This window comes from Hemitrygon akajei, chromosome 6 (assembly GCF_048418815.1).
Source record: "Hemitrygon akajei chromosome 6, sHemAka1.3, whole genome shotgun sequence".
Lineage (NCBI taxonomy): Eukaryota > Metazoa > Chordata > Chondrichthyes > Myliobatiformes > Dasyatidae > Hemitrygon > Hemitrygon akajei.
Genome location: NC_133129.1, coordinates 93,022,718 through 93,042,572, shown reverse-complemented (window position 1 = coordinate 93,042,572; position 19,855 = coordinate 93,022,718). Strand labels below are relative to the sequence as shown.

Here is a 19,855-nt window from a genome sequence, read left to right as displayed (position 1 = left end):
TCACACTTGATTGGTCCTATTCTCTCACGTCTTATCATCTTGCTCTTCACATAATTGTAGAATACCTTGGGGTTTTCCTTAATCCTGTCTGCCAAGGCCTTCTCATGGTTCTCCTAATTTCTTTCTTGAGCTCCTTCCTGCTAGCCTTATAATCTTCTAAATCTCTATCATTACCTATTTTTCTAACCTTTCGTAAGCTCTTCTTTTCTTCTTGAGTAGATTGACAGCCTTTGTACACCACGGTTCCTGTACCCTACCATCCTTTCCCTGTCTCATTGGAATGTACCTATGCAGAACTCCACACAAATATCCCCTGAACATTTGCCACATTTCTTCCATACATTTCTCTGAGAACATCTGTTCCCAATTTATGCTTCTAAATTCCTGACTGATAGCCTCCTATTTCCCCTTACTCCAATTAGCTTTCCTAACTTGTCTGTCCCTATCCCTCTCCAATGCTATGGTAAAGGAGATAGAATTGTGATCACTATCTCCAAAATGCTCTCCCACTGAGAGATCTGACACCTGACCAGATTTATTTCCCAATACCAGATCAAGTGCAGCCTCTCCTCTTGTAGGCTTATCTACATATTGTGTCAGGACACCTTCCTGACCACACCTAACAAACTCGACCCCATCTAAACCCCATGCTCTAGGGACATGCCAATCGATATTTGGGAAATTAAAATCTCCCACATGACAACCCTGTTATCATTACACCTTTCCAGAATCTGTCTCCTTATCTGCTCCTCGATGTCCCTGTTACCATTGGGTGGTCTATAAAAAACATCCAGTAGAGTTATTGATCCCTTCCTGTTCCTAACTTCCACCCAGGGAGACTCTGTAGACAACCCCTCCATGTTTTCTCCTTTTCTGCAGCCGTGATACTATCTCTGATCAGTAGTGCAATGCCCAGAAGACTTGACAGGGTAGACACAGGGCGGGTGCATCCCCGGGGGAGACTAGAACCATAGGTCACAGACTCGGAATAAGGTGTCACTCTCCCGCTGACTTCAGCTTGAGGTGCTGGTAAATATTTGCATCTGAAACGGATCTGTCCTGAATCAGGTTGCCGTCCTGTCTGACACTCCAGATTAAACCATCAAATTCTGGCTAACATAGTGAACAATGTTAACATGATGAACAATCACCGGATCATCATGTGCCACTCATCATTCCCTAATTAACCACGGTAATGGTGTACTTTTAAAAAGCAAAAGTCTGCAGTTGCATGAAATCTGAAATAAAAAGAGAAATTCCCAGAATTTTCAGCTGACCAAATGGCATTTATTAAGAGAGCTGTTTTAATACCTCTGTTTCTTTCTCTGCAGATGTTGCCTGACTGGCTGATTATTTCCAGTATTTACATTCTTCACCACCATGTCTGTCTGTCTGTCAAATCAAATCAAGTTCAAGTTGAATTATCATTCTACCACACATGAATACAACTGAACAAAACGGCATTACACTGACTCCATGCTACACCGCCTCTGGCGTCTCTTCTCCTAGACTGCAGTAACAGGCAAGTGCACAGTTTGAGGCCTAGTCCATGCTACAACAGAGGCCACACTGCTCCCATGCTGTCTGTCACCCCACCAAACAAAGGAAACAGGCCTGCAGCATTTTACATAATCAATCTCCAACAGGCCTTTGGTAAACTATGCACATACTCTGTTCCATGTCACCCTCCAGGCCTCTACCATTCACTGTATAAGTCCTACAATGAAGGAATTTCCCAAAATGCAATAGCTCACATTTAGTTGGATTGAAAGCTGTTTTCCACTCCTCAACGCACATACACAGCTGATGAAGATCTTCCTGCAATTTCCCATAACCCTCTATACCACCTATTCTAGTATCATCAGTGTTCTGCCTTCAAATGCAAGTTGCTTACATAAATATCCCGGAGCCAATCCCTGTGGTACAGCTAGACACATGCCTGCAGTCAGAGAAACAAACATCGACCACCATCCAACCTCTGAGCCAATTGTGAATCTAATCATCTATTCCCATCCCTGTCCCGGGATCCCTTCTTTTTTGTTCCTTTTGCTTGACATTTATTCAAAACAAAAATCAATAAATTTAAGATTTCTTTATGCACAAGCATATTAAAACATTTGAAAGAAAAATGTCAATAACTACCTGCAAAAACAGGTACCAATAAAAAAAATCATGATTCTTTGACCCTCAGCAAGTCTTCCAGTTCGTTGATTGATATTAAGAAGAAGATGCTTTGGAAGACAGTCCCATATATTGGCAAGCATTTCTTTATAGTGGATCACTGCCTCTAGGCAAAGTCTGACAAGAGACTTTGGTTGTACTGACAAGATCAGGATGTCATTACTATGAGCTGCTTGTTGTCGAGCTAACAGATTGTTAGCACATCCGCCAAAAACAATCACTTCTGCCTCATCATTTGTACAAGCAGAATGCCAAAGCCTTGGTTTGTCAGAGTAATTGTGTTCTACCTTTAACCATTCATTCTTGCTCAGACTGAATATCCAGGCATCACTTAACGGTTGTTTGTCAGTTGTGAAACCTCTAAACAGGAAGAGATGATCATTTGAGGTAGTAGTGAGTGAATGCCAAGAGCAGCCAACTGGGATTTGATCGGGTGACTGTACCACTTCATTCCATTCCCATATGTCCAAGTTAAGGTAATAGAGATCATTGGTCCTGATATCTTCCTCCAAATACGTAACCGCGGTTCCCAACTGTTGTACAAGCATGAGCTGCTCTAGGTGTGGGGGGCTTTCCCTTTGTAAGTGGCTGAGACCAAGTAAAAGTTTCAAGATCAATAATGTGGACATGATTTTTCCAGCCTCTTGGATGACTTGCATTCTAAAATGATGATTCATCAAATTCAAATGATCCATGGCACTTCTCCTGAGGCTGGTAACCATAGCCACTGAAGAAAATCAATTTGTTCTTGTACACCCAGCAGCCAAGCTTATCTTTGGGTGTTGGTCGCACTCCTTTGAAGTTTTCTATTCTCTGCCAATGCAGCATTCTGCCTTTGGATCTCAGGTTTAACATATATAACTCATTTGAGTTGCCTATGGCATAATGCCCTCCAAACAAATACAGCACTCCATCCACACAAGCTGCACAACTTCCTGACATGGACTGAGGAACATCACCCGTTGTGAATTTCTTCTTCCATTGTCCAGTTTCCATGTTATAGATCCAAAGTTCTTCTCTTGGCAAATAGAAATCATGATAGCCTCGAATTGCAGCATTCTTATAGCCACCCAGAACGTACATATAGTTTTCATATGCTGCAGCTACGTGACCACTACGTTCTTCTGGTATAGAATCATGAAAATTTGATCGTGGAATTATAGCCCGGAAATAATCAACAGCAATTTCTTCCTCTTCATCATCATCATCATCCTCCTCCTCCAGCACTATATGTAGGTCTTCATTTTCATTGGCCATATTTTTCAATTTCAAAAGATCCCACACCAAAGTGTCAACACAACACAGCCCCCGTCCGCAGATTTTTATATTCACAGATGAGCGACCTGCACCGAGTGACCGGAGTCCGCCAGTCGATGAGCACCAGCCGCCGACTCCCGGGCTGCGGCCAGACTTTCACAGCTCGTTTATAAACCTCCACACGCGGCCCCCGGGATCCCTTCTATTCTAACCTTCCAGACTAGCCTACCATGAGAAACCTGTCAAAGGTTTTGCTAAAGTCCAGATAGACACCCACCGCCATCTAGCCTCTTCGCTTTCTCTTCGAAACATGCCCAGAGATTAGTCATACGTACCTTCCCATGCACAAAGCCCTGCTGAATCAAACCCCGTTTCTCAAAATGTATATTGATCCTCTCCCTCAGAATCCCCTCAAGCAATTTATCCACCACCAATGCCAGGCTCGTCGGCCTGAAGTTTCTTAGGTTGAGTTTGCTACCCTTTTTAAACGATGGTACCACATAGGGTGGCTCGACGCTGTTACAGCGCCGGCAACCGGTGTACAATATCCGCCAAATTTTTACGTTCTCCCTCTGACTGCGTGACTGCTCCATTTTTCTCCCACATTCCAAAGACATACAGGGTTAGTAGGTTAATTGGTCACACTGGGCCGGAAATTTAGAGATTCAGCACGGTAACGGGCCCTTTATTTAATGAGAGTATAAATGCATACATACATACATCGATAAGTACCCACCTCCGATGCCAGGCACGCCGGGCTACAGTTTCCTTGGTTGCTTTTGCTACCCTCTTTAAATATTGGTACCTCATATGCCAACTCTCCGGTCCTTCGGAACCTCGCCCGTCAAGCAAAAAATCTATGCAAGAGCCTCCAAAGTTGCTTCCTTCATGGTTTGAGAGGCTGGAGATCAGGCCCCGGGAACTTATATACCTCCAATACCTCCTCTTTTCTAATTTATATATATGGTCCAAGATAACAGCGTTCATTTCCACCATTTCCTTAGCTTCCATCATTTTCTCCACAGTACACAAAGCTGGAGAGAAATATTCATTTAAAATCCTTTGGGAATAAATGAGTTAAAGAGGGCAGTTATGTTCCACGCAATGAGTGGTTCACCTCTGGAAAGTGTTGGCTGGCGGGCTGCTAAGGGTAGATCCATTCAGGGCTCTCAAAGTGGAACTGGATGGGAACATGGAAGGGCCAAGATGTGACTGGGCTACAGACAGGGAGTGAGCAAAATGCTGTAAGAATTCAGCAGGTCAGACAGAATCTATAGAGGGAAATGAATAGTTCACATTTCAGACCGAGATCCTTACTGACTGATTTCACCTGCAGAGAGCCAGTATCGACTAGAAAGGTCAGAAAGGCCTGCGTCCGTGCGGCTATCATTCGGCAAGACTACAATTTGCAGAATCTTCTCTGCTATGCGTGTGGTGGGTGTGATCACAGCAAAGTGTTCTTTTCAACCTTCGTAGGTTCAGTCATTAGGTCGGCCACTTCACTTATTAATAAGAAACATGTTGGTACTGTGATTGGAGCTTTGAATTTTGATTCACCTGCTGCTGTGGCCAGTGGTCATTCAGAGTGCTGTATCCAAGTCTATGTAAGAGCCACCTGCCTCTCATCCTAAGGAGAGACGATGAGGTCTCTGCTCTTTTGACAGTGGGAACCTTCATGCTTCTACAATCTGCTCGTATCGACATGGGAGTGCAAGGAGAAAGCATATTCGGACACTGGAGCTTCTCCATAAAACTCAGACTGTGACTCTGGGTGGGCAGCGAGGAGGGGTATAGTTGACGGGTGGTGAAGAGTGACTCCATTGCCAATGTTCGAGAAGTCTAGGGTATCGGAGACTCAGGGAAAGGGACTGTACTGAGAGGAGAGACTGCGAGGCTTTGGAATCCTTCACTCAGTTAGACTATTGGTGTTCAGTCAGTGGATATGTTCAAGGACAAGTTAGTCAGCAAGTGGATGGAAAGATTTGGGAAATTGCTTGGAACTTGAGGTTGATGGAGAGATTGTCATAGTTGGTCGCACATACGTCAAAACAGACAGAGCATTGCGTCGTTTACGTCAAATCAAATCAGAGGATTATGCTGGGCTGCCAACATTGCATGTCCAGAACTTACTAACCCTAACCCATAGGTCTTTGGAGTGTGACAGAAAACCCACTCGGTCATGGGGAAAACGTACAAACTCTTTACAGACAGCGGTGGGAACTGAACTCTGATCTTACGGTAAAGTGTTGTGTTAACCGCAAGGCTACCATGCTGCCGAATTCTGCATTCTTTGTGATATGTTGCAGGTGTACAAAACGTTGATGAGGTTGTGCTTGGAGTGCTGTGTACCGCTTTAGTCATTCTGTTATAGGAAAGTCATGCAGAGAAGACTGACGAGGAACAGAGGGTCTTTACAGGGGGAAGGTAACCAAATGAGGAAAATAGGGGAATGGCGGGAAATTTAATAGATGTTAAAAATTATGAGGCATAGCGGAGGCAGGCAGTCTTATGTTAACAGTCTTCTCCCCAGGGTAGGGGAGACCAAAACTTGAGAGTGGTTATAGACTTAGGGCGAGAAGGGAAACTTTTAAAAAGGACCTGAGAGGAATTATTTTTCATGCATGGGGTAGTGCGTATATGGAACAAGCTGTCAGGAGAATTAGGACAGCATGGTAGCGAAGCGGTTAGCACAATACTTCACAGTACAGTCAACTCGGGTTCAATACCCGGCATTGCCTGTAAAGAGATGGCACCGTCTCCCTGTGACTGCATGGGTTTCCTCCGGGTGCTCTGGTTTCCTCCAAAGAACTTCTGGTTGGTAAGTTAATTGGTCATTGTAAATTATCCCGTGAATAGGTGAGGGTTAAATCGGAGGTTGCTGAGCGGTGCAGGTCGAAGGGCCGGAAAGGCCTATTCCATGCTGTGTCTCAATGAGTGAGTGAGTGAGTGAAAGAATGAATGAATAGATAGATGGATGAATGAATGGGTGGATAGATGGATAAATAAATAGGACAGAATACAATAGTGTCATGCAGGAAGCAGTTAGATGAGGGGTGGGGTTTGAATAGAAACAGGAAGCGATGTAAATGGACAATGAAGTTGGCATGAGTTGGTTGGGCCAACGGGTCTGTGTCTATGTTGTATTGCTCTAGGCCTCGAAAAGGGTTTCATGAAATTATAAGGGGTATAAGTAAACACAAGCAGTCTTTTTCCACTGATTTTGGGTGAGACTGGGGTTGGGATCAGGGTGAAAATTGCAGGGTTTAAGGGGAGCATTGGGGGGCATTTAGAATCAGAATCAGGTTTAATATCACCAGCATACAGTATCTCATGAAACATGTTGTCTTTCCGACAGCAGTACAATATAATACGTAATAATAGAGGGGGGAAACGTGGGGTCCTTAATACTACTGAGGCTGGTGAGCAATTAAGAGAAAATTGGACAAGAACATGGCTGGGAGGGGTAGGGAGCACTATGGTCCAGGTGCAAGTCGATGGACTAAGCAGAATAATAGTTCGGCACAGACTAGATAGGATGAATGAGTTGTTTGTCTGCCGTAATGCCTTATGGCTGTTATGTCTACAACGAAATCATTTTCCATTGAACTCAATATATAAGTTTGCTGATGACACCACAATTGTAGGCCACATCTTGGGTAATGATGAGTCTGAGTACAGAGAGGAAATTAAGAACCTGGCGGCATGGTGCGAAGACAATAACCTATCCCTCAACATCAGCAAGACGAAGGAATTGGTTGTTGACTTCAGAAGGAGTAGCGGGCCGCACGACCCCATCTACATCGGTGGCGCGCAGGTGGAACAGGTCAAAAGCTTTAAGTTCCTCGAGGTGAATATCACAAATGACCTGACTTGGTCTAACCAAGCAGAGCCCACAGCCAAGAATTTTCACCAGCTCGTTTACTTCCTGAGAAAGATGAAGAAAGTTGTCCTGTCCCCTAAAACCCTCACTAACTTTTATAGATGCACCATAGAAAGCATTCTTCTAGGGTGCATCACAACCTGGAATGGAAGTTGTCCTGTCCAAGACCGGAAGGAACTGCAGAAGATCATAAACATAGCCCAGCACATCACACAAACCAATCTTCCATCCTTGGACTCACTTTACACCGCACGCTGTCGGAGCAGTGCTGCCAGGATAATCAAGGACACGACCCACCCAGCCAACACTCATTTTGTCCCTCTTCCCTCCAGGAGAAGGTTCAGGAGCTTGAAGATTCGTAAGGCCAGATTTGGGAACAACTTCTTTCCAACTGTGATAAGACTGCTGAACGGATACTGACCCGGATCTGGACCATACCTTCCAAATATCTGGACCTGACTTGCACTACCTTACTTTCCCTTTTCTATTTTCTAATTATGATTTATAATTTAAATTTATTTTTTATTATATTTACTTTGATTTGTACTTCAGGGAGCGCGAAGCGCAGAAACAAATATCACTGTGATGATTGTACGCTCTAGTATCAATTGTTTGGTGACAATAAAGTAAAGCAAATCAGATAAAATGTGAGGTTGAGCAACCGGTTGTGCCGTTGGTCTGTTCTTTCTCCCTTCTCAATTCTCTCTTTCTTTCACAACTTCAGAAAAGATCTGTCACATGTGAAGTTGCTGAAGGTGGCAGTCGGCCAGGGGAGCATCACAGTGATAAGGTGTACCTTCCCGGCTAATGGCTGCTGATCTACAAGTGCTGCAAGGAAAGGGAAGCCCAACTCAGGGGACCTCGGCGAGAGCTGCCTTTAATTCTGCCCCAGCTGACTGCACAGGACTCGTGACGCCTGACTCCTCCATTATACTATCAAAGTGAAACCTGTGTCAAACCATCACCTCGTATCTGCGTTTAATTTCGCATTAGCGTCACTGAGTCGCACATTACTTTTGGCAAAAGAACAGTAAATCTTTGCTACGGTCGGACTTAAAGATTAGCTTTCATTGAAGAAGTGAAGTGTGTCGTTTTTGTGTCAAATCAAATCAACGAGGACTGTGCTCGGGGCAGCCCGCAATTATTACCAACACCACATGCGCACATCGTAAGAGCCCTAATCTTAACCTGTACGGCTTTGAGATATGGGAGGAAACCGCAGAACCCGGAAGAAATCACGTGGAGAACATGCAAAATTACAGATGGCGTGAGGATTGTAGAGCGTTTGCGCTAACCACTACCGTTCCCCCTACTTATGTAGAATTTTTATAAACAGACCCCAGGCTCATTAATCTCATATTGGGAAGGGCTATTGTTTTTGCCTGGAAGATTAGACAATTATACAACAACAGGGTAACAACGTAGCGGTTAGTAAATAGTGGCCATACTACGCTGGCGCCGGAAGCATGGCGATATTGCGGTCCGCCCACAGCACAGTTCTCGGACTAAGCTGGTCATTGACACAAACAACGCATATCACTGTATAGAAACATAGAAAACGTACAGCACAATACAGCCCCTTCGGCCCACAAAGCTGTGCCGATCATATCCCTACCCTAGAACTACCTAGGCTTTACCTATAGCTCTCTATTCTTCTAAGCTCCATGTAGCCATCCAGGAGGCTCTTAAAAGAGCCTATTGTTTCTGCCTCCACCACCGCTGGCAGCCCATTCCGCGCACTCACCACTCTCTGCGTAAAAAACTTACCCCAACATTTCCTCTGTACCTACCTCCAAGCACCTTAAAAATATGCCCTCTCATGCTAACCATTTCAGCCCTGGGGAAAAGCCTCTGACTAGCCACATGATCAATGCCTCTCATCATCTTATACACCTCTATCAGGTCACCTCTCATCCTCCATCACTCCAAGGAGAAAAGGCCGAGTTCACTCAATCTGTTCTCATAAGGCATGCTCCCCAATCCAGGCAACATCCTTGTAAATCTCCTCTGCACCCTTTCCACATCCTTCCAGTAGAGGGGCGACTAGAATTGAGCATAGTACTCCAAGTGGGGTCTGGCCAGGGTCTTATATAGCTGTAACATTACCTCTCGGCTCTTCAACTCAATCCCACGATTGATAAAGGCCAATGCTCTATATGCCTTATTAATCACAGAGTCAACCCGTGTAGCAACTTTGAGTGACCTATGGACTCGGACCCCAAGATCCCTCTGATCCTCCACACTGCCAAGAGTCTTGCCATTAATACTAAATTCTTCCATCATATTTGACCTACCAAAATGAACCACCTCACACTTATTTCGGTTGAACTCCATCTGCCACTTCTCAGCAACACACACAATATGCTGGTGGAACGCAGCAGGCCAGGCAGCGTCTATAGGAAGAAGTACAGTCGACATTTCAGGTTATGACCCTTTGTCAGGACTAACCTCTCAGCCCAGTTTTGCATCCTATCAATGTCCCGTTGTAACCTCAGACAGCCCTCCACACTATCCACAACACCTCCAACCTCTGTACCATCAGCAAATTTATTAACCCATCCCTCCACATCTTCATCCAGGTCATTTATAAAAATCACAAACAGTAGGGGCCCCAGGACAGCACAACACTGAGGCACTCCACTAGTCACCGGCCTCCGTGCAGAATATGACCCATCTACAACCACTCCTTGCCTGCTGTGGGCGAGCCAGTTCTGAATGTATCTGCATTAGATGTGACAAATAAAGCTTATGTTCTTCCTGTTCTAATATTCTTCGATTTTTGTTTCAATTTACCATAAAAATAATCAAATGTGTCTCACCAGTTAATTAGTTAAGAAACTTCCCAGTGACCAGATATTTTAATTGCCACTCCCATTCCCATTCCGACATGTCGATCCAGGGCCTCCACTTCTGTCAGGGTGAGGATACCCTCAGGGTGGAAGAACAGCACCTTATATTCCATCTGGGTAGCCTCCAGCCTGGTGGTGTGAATATCGATTTCTCCTTTCAGTAAAGATTGACTTCCCCCACTTTTCTTCTAATCCCCACTCAGGCCTCTTACCTCTTCTCACCTGCCTATCACCTCCCCCTGGGTCCCTCCTCCTTCCCTTTCTGGTATGGCCCGCTCTCCTCTCCTGTCAGATTCCTTCCTCTCCAGCCTGTCTACCTGGCCTCACCCATCACTTTCCACTTTTCCCTCTCCCATCATTTTATTCTGGAGTTTTCCCGCTTCCTTTCCACTCCCAAAGAAGGGTCTCGGCCCGAAACGTCAACTGTTTACTCACTCTTCTGAGTTCCTCCGGCATTTTGTATGTTGCTTTGGATTTCCAGCATCTGCAGATTTCCTCGTGTTTAGGAACTTCAGTTGAAAGTTTGATCATTTGTTATCGCAGTCATCTTGCTTCACGCTCATACTCCAAAAGAGTGAACACATCTCCCTGGCGGACTGGACCTGTCATATTCCAAATGATGGATCGGTTGTCCCTGGAATCTATTCCTTCCAAGAACTTTGGCAACTCGCGCCATCTTGACAGCCTGTGTCCGCAGCTCCTCCAGCGCGGCGGCGATCGTCATTCTAACCGGGGCTGATCTGTAGGTGTCTCCAGACCCACTGAAGTGGCCGTCTCTGTGACGGACTCAAACACGTCGCCTGTATCGTAGCACCACTTCCATCTGAATCGCCGAAGACATAGTTACGACACGAAAATGCTTGGAGTTGGGATAATTCATTGAAACACAAGTTGTTTCGTTTATAACCAACGCACCCAAGAGTGCGCTGGGGCAGCCGTTAGTGTGACCACACATTACGGCGCCATCACAGGTTGCCTACAGTGTTCGGGAGAACCACACAGAGCACATCAAGCCAGAAAACTACAGCAAAACAATTCCCTCTCCCTCTCCCTCCCCGTATCTCTCTCTCTTTCTCTCTCTCTCTCTCTCTCACACACACACACACACACACACACACACACACACACACACACACACACACACACACACACACACACACACACACACACACACACACACACACACACACACACACACTCACTCCATGTCCAGGACAGTCCTCTAATCTCCAGACTTTCGCTATAGGGCTTCCACTACCGGACTACGTGTATTGTAGAAATGGGAGTAATACTATGAATCAGATTCAGATTATTACCTATTTATATCACGAAGTTTGTTGTTTTGCGGCGGCAATACAGTGCAAGACATATAATTAACAGAAATTACAAAATAAATAAATAAATAAATAAATAGATAGATAGGTAGGTAGATAGATAGATAGATAGATAAATAGATAAATAAATAAATAAATAAATAAATAAATAAATAGATAAATAGAACGAAACTGAAATTGAAGTAGAGTGATCTGATGGCAAAGGGGAAGAAACTGTCGCTAGGTCATTCAATGGGTGTCTCCAAGCGCCTGGGCTCCTGTACTTCCTCTCGATATAGCAACGAGAAGAGGGCATGCCCCAGATGTTGTGTGTCCGCTGGAATGGATGCTGTCTTCCTGAGGCACTGCCTCTTGAAGATATCCTCATGGTGGGGAGGGTTGAGCCCATGATGGAACTGGCTGAGTATGTCTCCTCCCAGCTTCTGACGTTCTTCCCTCAGTCCCCCTCCCCACCCAATCTCTCTTTCAGTCCAGGTGAAGGATCTCAACCCGAAACGTCGACGGTCCACTTCCCTCCTCAGATTCTGCCTGACCTGCTGAGCTCCTCCGGCATCTTGTGTGCTGCCCCTCTTCACTGTCCTGCCGTTTTCCTCCCTCCCGCCCCCCCCCCCCCCCACACTTGCAAATATGATAGAATGCCCGTGGAGAGAGATCATTAGAGGTCTCCTACAATCAAAGTCAAATTCGAGTCTATTGACTTATGCACAAGAGTATTTCTGCACATATGCGATTTCCAGCATTTGCCGTTTTATTCTCAAGCGTGAAAGTGGGGAGAGACCGCCACCTACTGGCAGAATAGAAGATCAGCAACCAGTGGAACTAATCTAGTACATACACACTCCTGTACCTAATACAATGGCAAGTGATTGTATGTTCATGGTCATCTGCTGCTGTAGCTTATCCACTTCAAGATTCGACCTGTTGTGCATTCAGAGATGCATTTCTGCGGAGTACTTTTATGGTCATTTGAGTTGCTCTCAGCTTGAAACAGTCTGGCTCATTAACACGGCTTTTTTAACCACAGAATTGCCGTTCACTGGACGATTTGTTTGGTTTGCTCAGTAAACTCTGGAGACTATGTGCGTGAAAATCCCAGGAAATCATCAGTTTCTGAGATACTCAAATCCACCCCGTCTGGTACCCAGTAATTATTCCACGGCCAAAGTCACTTCGATCACATTTCTTCCCCATTCTGATGTTTGGTCTGAAAAACAACTGAACCTCTTGACCATGTCTGCATGCTTTTATGCATTGAGTTGTCGCCACATGGTAGGCTGATTAAATATTTGTATTAACGAGTAGATGTACGGGTGTACCTAATAAAGTGGGCACTGGGTGTACAATACTACTCCGAAACAGTCCATTCAATGCAAGTTCGGAATGCCGAGCAATGCTGGTCCCTGTCATCAAATCCCCTTACTTTTCGTTGGGTAAGAGACCTTTCCCATCAATGTTGCTGAAACCGTCTGGGCCGCAGCGCAAAATTACGCAAAAATTAGACAGTATGGGCTCCACGGAGCCCTGAACCTCATCGAGGCTGTCCGGGATTACCTGGAGAAACAGCCACAGTCGGTAAAGAACCGTGCCAAGTTCCCCAAGATTATTAGAACAACCTACCGGCCAATTTTCTTATAAAACGGCACGAGTGCACCTAAGAGAACTGGTGCAGTTTTAAAGGGAAGGAAGGGTCTCATCAAATATTGATATGATTTTATTTACTGTTTACTGCTCTTTACGGCAATTTTTGCTATTTAGAAACTTTACATTATTTCAAAGCGTCTTCCTTTACAGGTTTTTTTATATGTGCTGAGACTTTGCATGCCCCAAAGACGCTTCCAAATTGCCACACTTGTCCGGAGAACGCAATTCTGACTGGCTGTGTGACCGCCTGGCAAGAAGGCGCAATGCACAGGATCGCAGGAGGTGATAGACCCAACCGTCCCCGCCATCGTGCCTCAAGAAAGCCAGGAGGACCCTCGCCATCCGGAACAGGCTCCCATCTGTCACCACCACCATCGGGGAGCAGGTACAGCAGCCTGAAGACTCGCAGTCGGCGATTCAGGAACAGCCTCGTCCCCTCGCCGTCAGACTTCTGACTGAACCCATGAACACTGTCTCGTTATTTTTTGTTTTATTTTGATAATGTAAAGATCTTTATATCTCTGCACTGCTGAACTCCGCCCATGGACGGTCTCGGCTGCGGAAGGAGGAAGTTAGGGTGTACGGCTAGCAACCCACCACGTAAAATAAAACCCAGAGCTACAGAAACGCCAACAGAAGCTCGAAACACCTCATCCCCGGGAGAGAAAGGGACTTCGAAGATGGCTACACCTAACGATTACTTGAAAGCCTGGCCGAGGACAGAGGACTCTAGCGGCCTCTTGTCGTCAGCCTATGCCCCAGTAGGCTTGGCGGGCTGAAGAAAAAGAAGAAGACTGCTGCTGACTTAAAACAACGTCATGTTTCAGTGAAAGTATAAACTGATTCTGATTCTGAGCCTAAATAAATCCCAAAAGGGTGGTTTTTAAAAGCTGTCAAAATGCAAGCGTTTACGGGAACATACGCCAAAAAGGCTGGAGAAGTTCAGCAGGGCAGAAAGCACACGTAAAGAGGGAAAGAGACTTAACATTTCGGACCGATAACCTCGCCGGGCTGAGGAATGGAGGGCAGGGGTTAAAACCACGTTTGTAATTAAAACGATTTTATCTTCTAACTGCACCGAGGCTGAGCGAGCAGGCTAGCTGGAGAAAAGCAAGTGAATCAAGGGGTCCTGTGTTCTGTAGCTGCGAAATGTAGCCATGTAGTGAATTAAACAGGTTGATACAGGCGCTCACAAAATACCGGGGGAACTCCGCAGGTCAGGCAACATCTGTGGGAGTGAATGAACAGGCGACGTTCAGGCCGAGACCCTCTTTAGGGCTTCAGGGCTCTCTCAGCATTGTTTATGACAAGCAAGTTGTTTTAATTACAACTTTCTAACTTCTCTAACAGCGTCCATTGTTTACGACACGAAAGTTGGGTGGTCTCTGAATGTGATTGACAAGTGTGTGTGAAGTTAGCAATGGAGTGTAAACTTCCTTCTAACTATTTGTGTATGAACTGTGAATGAGGTTAGAATTAGAATCAGCATCAGGGTTAATATCACCGGCACATGTCGTGATCTGTGTTGTCTTTGCGGCAGCAGTACAATGCTGCCAATAGAGGAAAAAACATGAATCACGTGTATATATAATATAGTTAAATATATATCAAAGTAAAATGCATGACCAGAGTACATACATGTCACCAACAAACTGTGCAAATGCAAATATAAATAAACAGCAATAAATAACGAGAGCATGTCACAACCACGGATTCGGCAGCTCAGCAGATACGCTCGTGAATATGCACGTGTCAGCTATTTATTATTTCATTGTGTGTGGTGAACTAGATATACCTGTCTGACTGCTCCTGTGGCTCCTCCCACAGACCCCTGCTGACTCCTCCCACAGACCCTGCTGACTGCTCCTGTGGCTCCTCCCACAGACCCCTGCTGACTCCTCCCACAGACCCCTGCTGACTGCTCCTGTGGCTCCTCCCACAGACCCCTGCTGACTCCTCCCACAGACCCCTGCTGACTGCTCCTGTGACTCCTCCCACAGACCCCTGCTGTCTGCTCCTGTGGCTCCTCCCACTGACCCCTGCTGACTCCTCCCACAGACCCCTGCTGACTGCTCCTGTGGCTCCTCCCACAGACCCCTGCTGACTGCTCCTGTGACTCCTCCCACAGACCCCTGCTGACTGCTCCTGTGGCTCCTCCCACTGACCCCTGCTGACTCCTCCCACAGACCCCTGCTGACTGCTCCTGTGGCTCCTCCCACAGACCCCTGCTGACTGCTCCTGTGACTCCTCCCACAGACCCCTGCTGACTGCTCCTGTGGCTCCTCCCACTGACCCCTGCTGACTCCTCCCACAGACCCCTGCTGACTGCTCCTGTGGCTCCTCCCACAGACCCCTGCTGACTCCTCCCACAGACCCCTGCTGACTGCTCCTGTGACTCCTCCCACAGACCCTGCTGACTGCTCCTGTGGCTCCTCCCACAGACCCCTGCTGACTCCTCCCACAGACCCTGCTGACTGCTCCTGTGGCTCCTCCCACAGACCCCTGCTGACTGCTCCTGTGACTCCTCCCACAGACCCCTGCTGACTGCTCCTGTGGCTCCTCCCACTGACCCCTGCTGACTCCTCCCACAGACCCCTGCTGACTGCTCCTGTGGCTCCTCCCACAGACCCTGCTGACTGCTCCTGTGACTCCTCCCACAGACCCCTGCTGACTGCTCCTGTGACTCCTCCCACAGACCCCTGCTGTCTGCTCCTGTGGCTCCTCCCACAGACCCCTGCTGACTCCTCCCACAGACCCTGCTGACTGCTCCTGTGGCTCCTCCCACAGACCCCTGCTGACTGCTCCTGTGACTCCTCCCACAGACCCCTGCTGACTGCTCCTGTGGCTCCTCCCACTGACCCCTGCTGACTCCTCTCACAGACCCCTGCTGACTGCTCCTGTGACTCCTCCCACAGACCCCTGCTGACTGCTCCTGTGGCTCCTCCCACTGACCCCTGCTGACTCCTCCCACAGACCCCTGCTGACTCCTCCCACAGACCCCTGCTGACTGCTCCTGTGGCTCCTCCCACAGACCCTGCTGACTGCTCCTGTGGCTCCTCCCACAGACCCCTGCTGACTGCTCCTGTGGCTCCTCCCATAGACCCCTGTCTGGGCTGCTCCTGTGGCTCCTCCCACAGACCCCTGCTGACTCCTCCCACAGACCCCTGCTGACTGCTCCTGTGACTCCTCCCACAGACCCTGCTGACTGCTCCTGTGGCTCCTCCCACAGACCCCTGCTGAATGCTCCTGTGGCTCCTCCCACAGACCCCTGCTGACTGCTCCTGTGGCTCCTCCCACAGACCCCTGCTGACTCCTCCCACAGACCCTGCTGACTGCTCCTGTGGCTCCTCCCACAGACCCCTGCTGACTGCTCCTGTGACTCCTCCCACAGACCCCTGCTGACTGCTCCTGTGGCTCCTCCCACTGACCCCTGCTGACTCCTCCCACAGACCCCTGCTGACTGCTCCTGTGGCTCCTCCCACAGACCCTGCTGACTGCTCCTGTGGCTCCTCCCACTGACCCCTGCTGACTCCTCCCACAGACCCCTGCTGACTGCTCCTGTGACTCCTCCCACAGACCCTGCTGACTGCTCCTGTGGCTCCTCCCACAGACCCCTGCTGAATGCTCCTGTGGCTCCTCCCACAGACCCCTGCTGACTGCTCCTGTGGCTCCTCCCACAGACCCCTGCTGACTCCTCCCACAGACCCCTGCTGACTGCTCCTGTGGCTCCTCCCACAGACCCTGCTGACTGCTCCTGTGGCTCCTCCCACAGACCCCTGCTGACTGCTCCTGTGGCTCCTCCCACAGACCCCTGCTGACTGCTCCTGTGGCTCCTCCCACAGACCCCTGCTGACTCCTCCCACAGACCCTGCTGACTGCTCCTGTGGCTCCTCCCACAGACCCCTGCTGACTCCTCCCACAGACCCCTGCTGACTGCTCCTGTGGCTCCTCCCACAGACCCCTGCTGACTGCTCCTGTGGCTCCGCCCACAGACCCCCGCTGACTGCTCCTGTGGCTCCTCCCACAGATCCCTGCTGACTGCTCCTGTGGCTCCTCCCACAGACCCCTGCTGACTGCTCCTGTGGCTCCTCCCACAGACCCCTGCTGACTCCTCCCACAGACCCTGCTGACTGCTCCTGTGGCTCCTCCCACAGACCCCTGCTGACTCCTCCCACAGACCCTGCTGACTGCTCCTGTGGCTCCTCCCACAGACCCCTGCTGACTGCTCCTGTGGCTCCTCCCACAGACCCCTGCTGACAGCTCCTGTGGCTCCTCCCACAGACCCCTGTATAAAGGCGACTGTGGGCTGCTGTCCTCCCTCATTCCCCAGGATGTAGTGTTGTTTATTCTTCCAGTCAATAAAAGCTGATATCTCGTTTCCTACGTCTCAGCGTGAGTTATTGATGGTGCATCATTGTGATAACATTTAACTCCATTCATGCCGTCGTAGTATTTGTCGAGACTTGGGCACAGGCTGTCTGCATTCCGCCTTGCCTGAGAAATTGGACTGTCGAGATATCTGACTCTGAAGTTTTATTCGTGATTGTTCTTTTCAGCCGCAGTGTCGGCTTCGTTTTCCATTTGAGAGTTTCAGTTTACGGCCCTGTTTGGCCTAGCGTTTATTGTTTTCTTTTCCCTGTAACACTGTTCGCATTAAAGTCTCTGAACTATCGACCTACTTCAGTGCGTCTCGCTCCGCAATTGGGCCATGTCCGCACAGGGTGACACAAGATAAAGAGTCCTCGAGGGGTAGTAACTGTTCTTGAAACTGGTGGCCCGAGTCCTGGGGAACTCGACTTCTGCCTGATGGCAACAGCGAGAAGTCAATTGAGTAGTGCAAAAATGTAAGAAAGTAGTGAGGTAGAGTTCATGGGCTCATGTCCATTCAGCGGTAGGATAGCAGAGGGGCAGAAGCTGTTCCTGAATCATTGAGTGTGTGTCCTCAGGCTTCTGTACCTCCTCCCTGATGGTAGCAATGAGAAGAGGGCATGTCCTGGGTGATGGGGGTCCCTAGTGACGGGTGCCCCGGATCACCAGAAGTCTTGAGTTCTCTAGATCCGACATGGTCTCCTTTAACGAATCCCCGACAGTCAGAAGGATGTGAGATGTGATGCTTTATTAATATTTTATTAGTAAGTTGTTAGTACTTTCCGCTTTTGAAGGGCTGATTTTCGCGATGTGCATCCATTTTAATTCTACACACTCCTTTTCCGACATGTTAGTCCATAACCTTCTGAAGGCTGCGATGAGGCCACACGCAGTCTGAAGGAGCAGTACTCTGTCTGGGTGATCTCCAACGTTACGGCATGAACATCGATTTATCCAACATTCTTCCCCACACAAACTTTTTCCATTCTGAACTCCCTTTTCTCCTCACCTGCCCATTACCTCCCTCTGGTGCTCGTCCCTCTTCCTTTCCACTCACCTTGAGCCATTTATCTCTTCAAACTACCGGCTCCCAGCTGCTCACTTCACCTCCGCCCCCCCCACCCACCCCACCAGCCACCCAACTTTCCCCTCACCCTGGTCTGATCTATCACCTCTCAGCTTGTATTCCTCCCTCCCACCACACCTTCTTATTCTGGCTTCGGTCCCCTTCCTTACTGGTCCTGCTGAGAGGTCTAAGCATGAAAATTCGACTGATTATTTCTCTCCATAGATGCTGCCTGACTTGCTGAATTCCTCCAGCTGTGTGTGTGTGTGTGTGTCTCTGTGTGTCGCTCAGGATTTTCAGTGTCTTTTCCTTTTCAAATGTTTTAGACCTGCTTGCAGTTTGTTTAAAAATTAGTATTTATACCTTGCATTCCTTTCTCCATCCTTGATCCAAATCCTAGAAATCTGCTTGCATTCCATTACAGGTGGGATGCTATCTAATTGGTACTTGGTTTATGATTGCCACGTGTACCAAGATAGAGTGAGAAGCTTTATGTTGCATGCCATCTGTTAGGGCGTATTCTGAAGTCAGGGCATATAGCAAATATTAACTTCAACAACCAATCTTTAGACCTGAATGTGGATTATAGATTAAATTTAAAATGCAACCCTAGACTATAGTTTCCTGGAGCTGTGGACTCCAGTTAATTGAAAACCAGACAATGCTGATTAACCATCATTTTGGGTGTCTGGGTTCAAAAGGTGTGGAAAATTATGTCATTCACAGGAAGTATTGTAAAGATACCTCCTTTCATCTTTAGCATATAAAAATGTCATGTAACTTTGGATTGAACAAGCCTCTTACTCAAAGAGTGTCTCATTCGGTTGTATAAAGCACTTCTGTATCGATTACCTTCCGTGTCTCTCCGGTGACTTTTTTAATAATATAACACCATTGATAGGGATAGATTTGCTAGCACAGTAGCTAGCACAACACTCTGGTTCGATTCCCATTGCTGCCTGTAAGGAGTTTGTACATTCTGTGGGTTTTCTTCGTGGGAGGATCCAGTTTCCTCCCAAAATCAAAAGACATGCCAGTTGGAAGGTTAGCTGGCCATTATGAATTGTCCCATGATTAGGCTCGAATTAAATTGGAAGATTGCTGAGCATCATGCATCAAAGCTGAGAGGACCTATTCCATCTGTATCTCAACTAATTAATTGACGATTACATCCATTCACGAGTCTGATAACAATGGGGTAGAAGCTGTCCCTGAACCTTATGTTATGTACCCCGTAACTGGTTTGGCAAACCAGCAGAAATGGAACACTCGTTGGAGT

The 19,855-nt window shown here is 47.6% G+C and overlaps 1 pseudogene; it reads right to left on the bottom strand.

Moving 5' to 3' along the window:
* Positions 1 to 2,138: 2,138 nt before the first annotated feature.
* Positions 2,139 to 3,471, bottom strand: LOC140729810 (kelch domain-containing protein 2 pseudogene; annotated as a pseudogene).
* Positions 3,472 to 19,855: the final 16,384 nt, after the last annotated feature.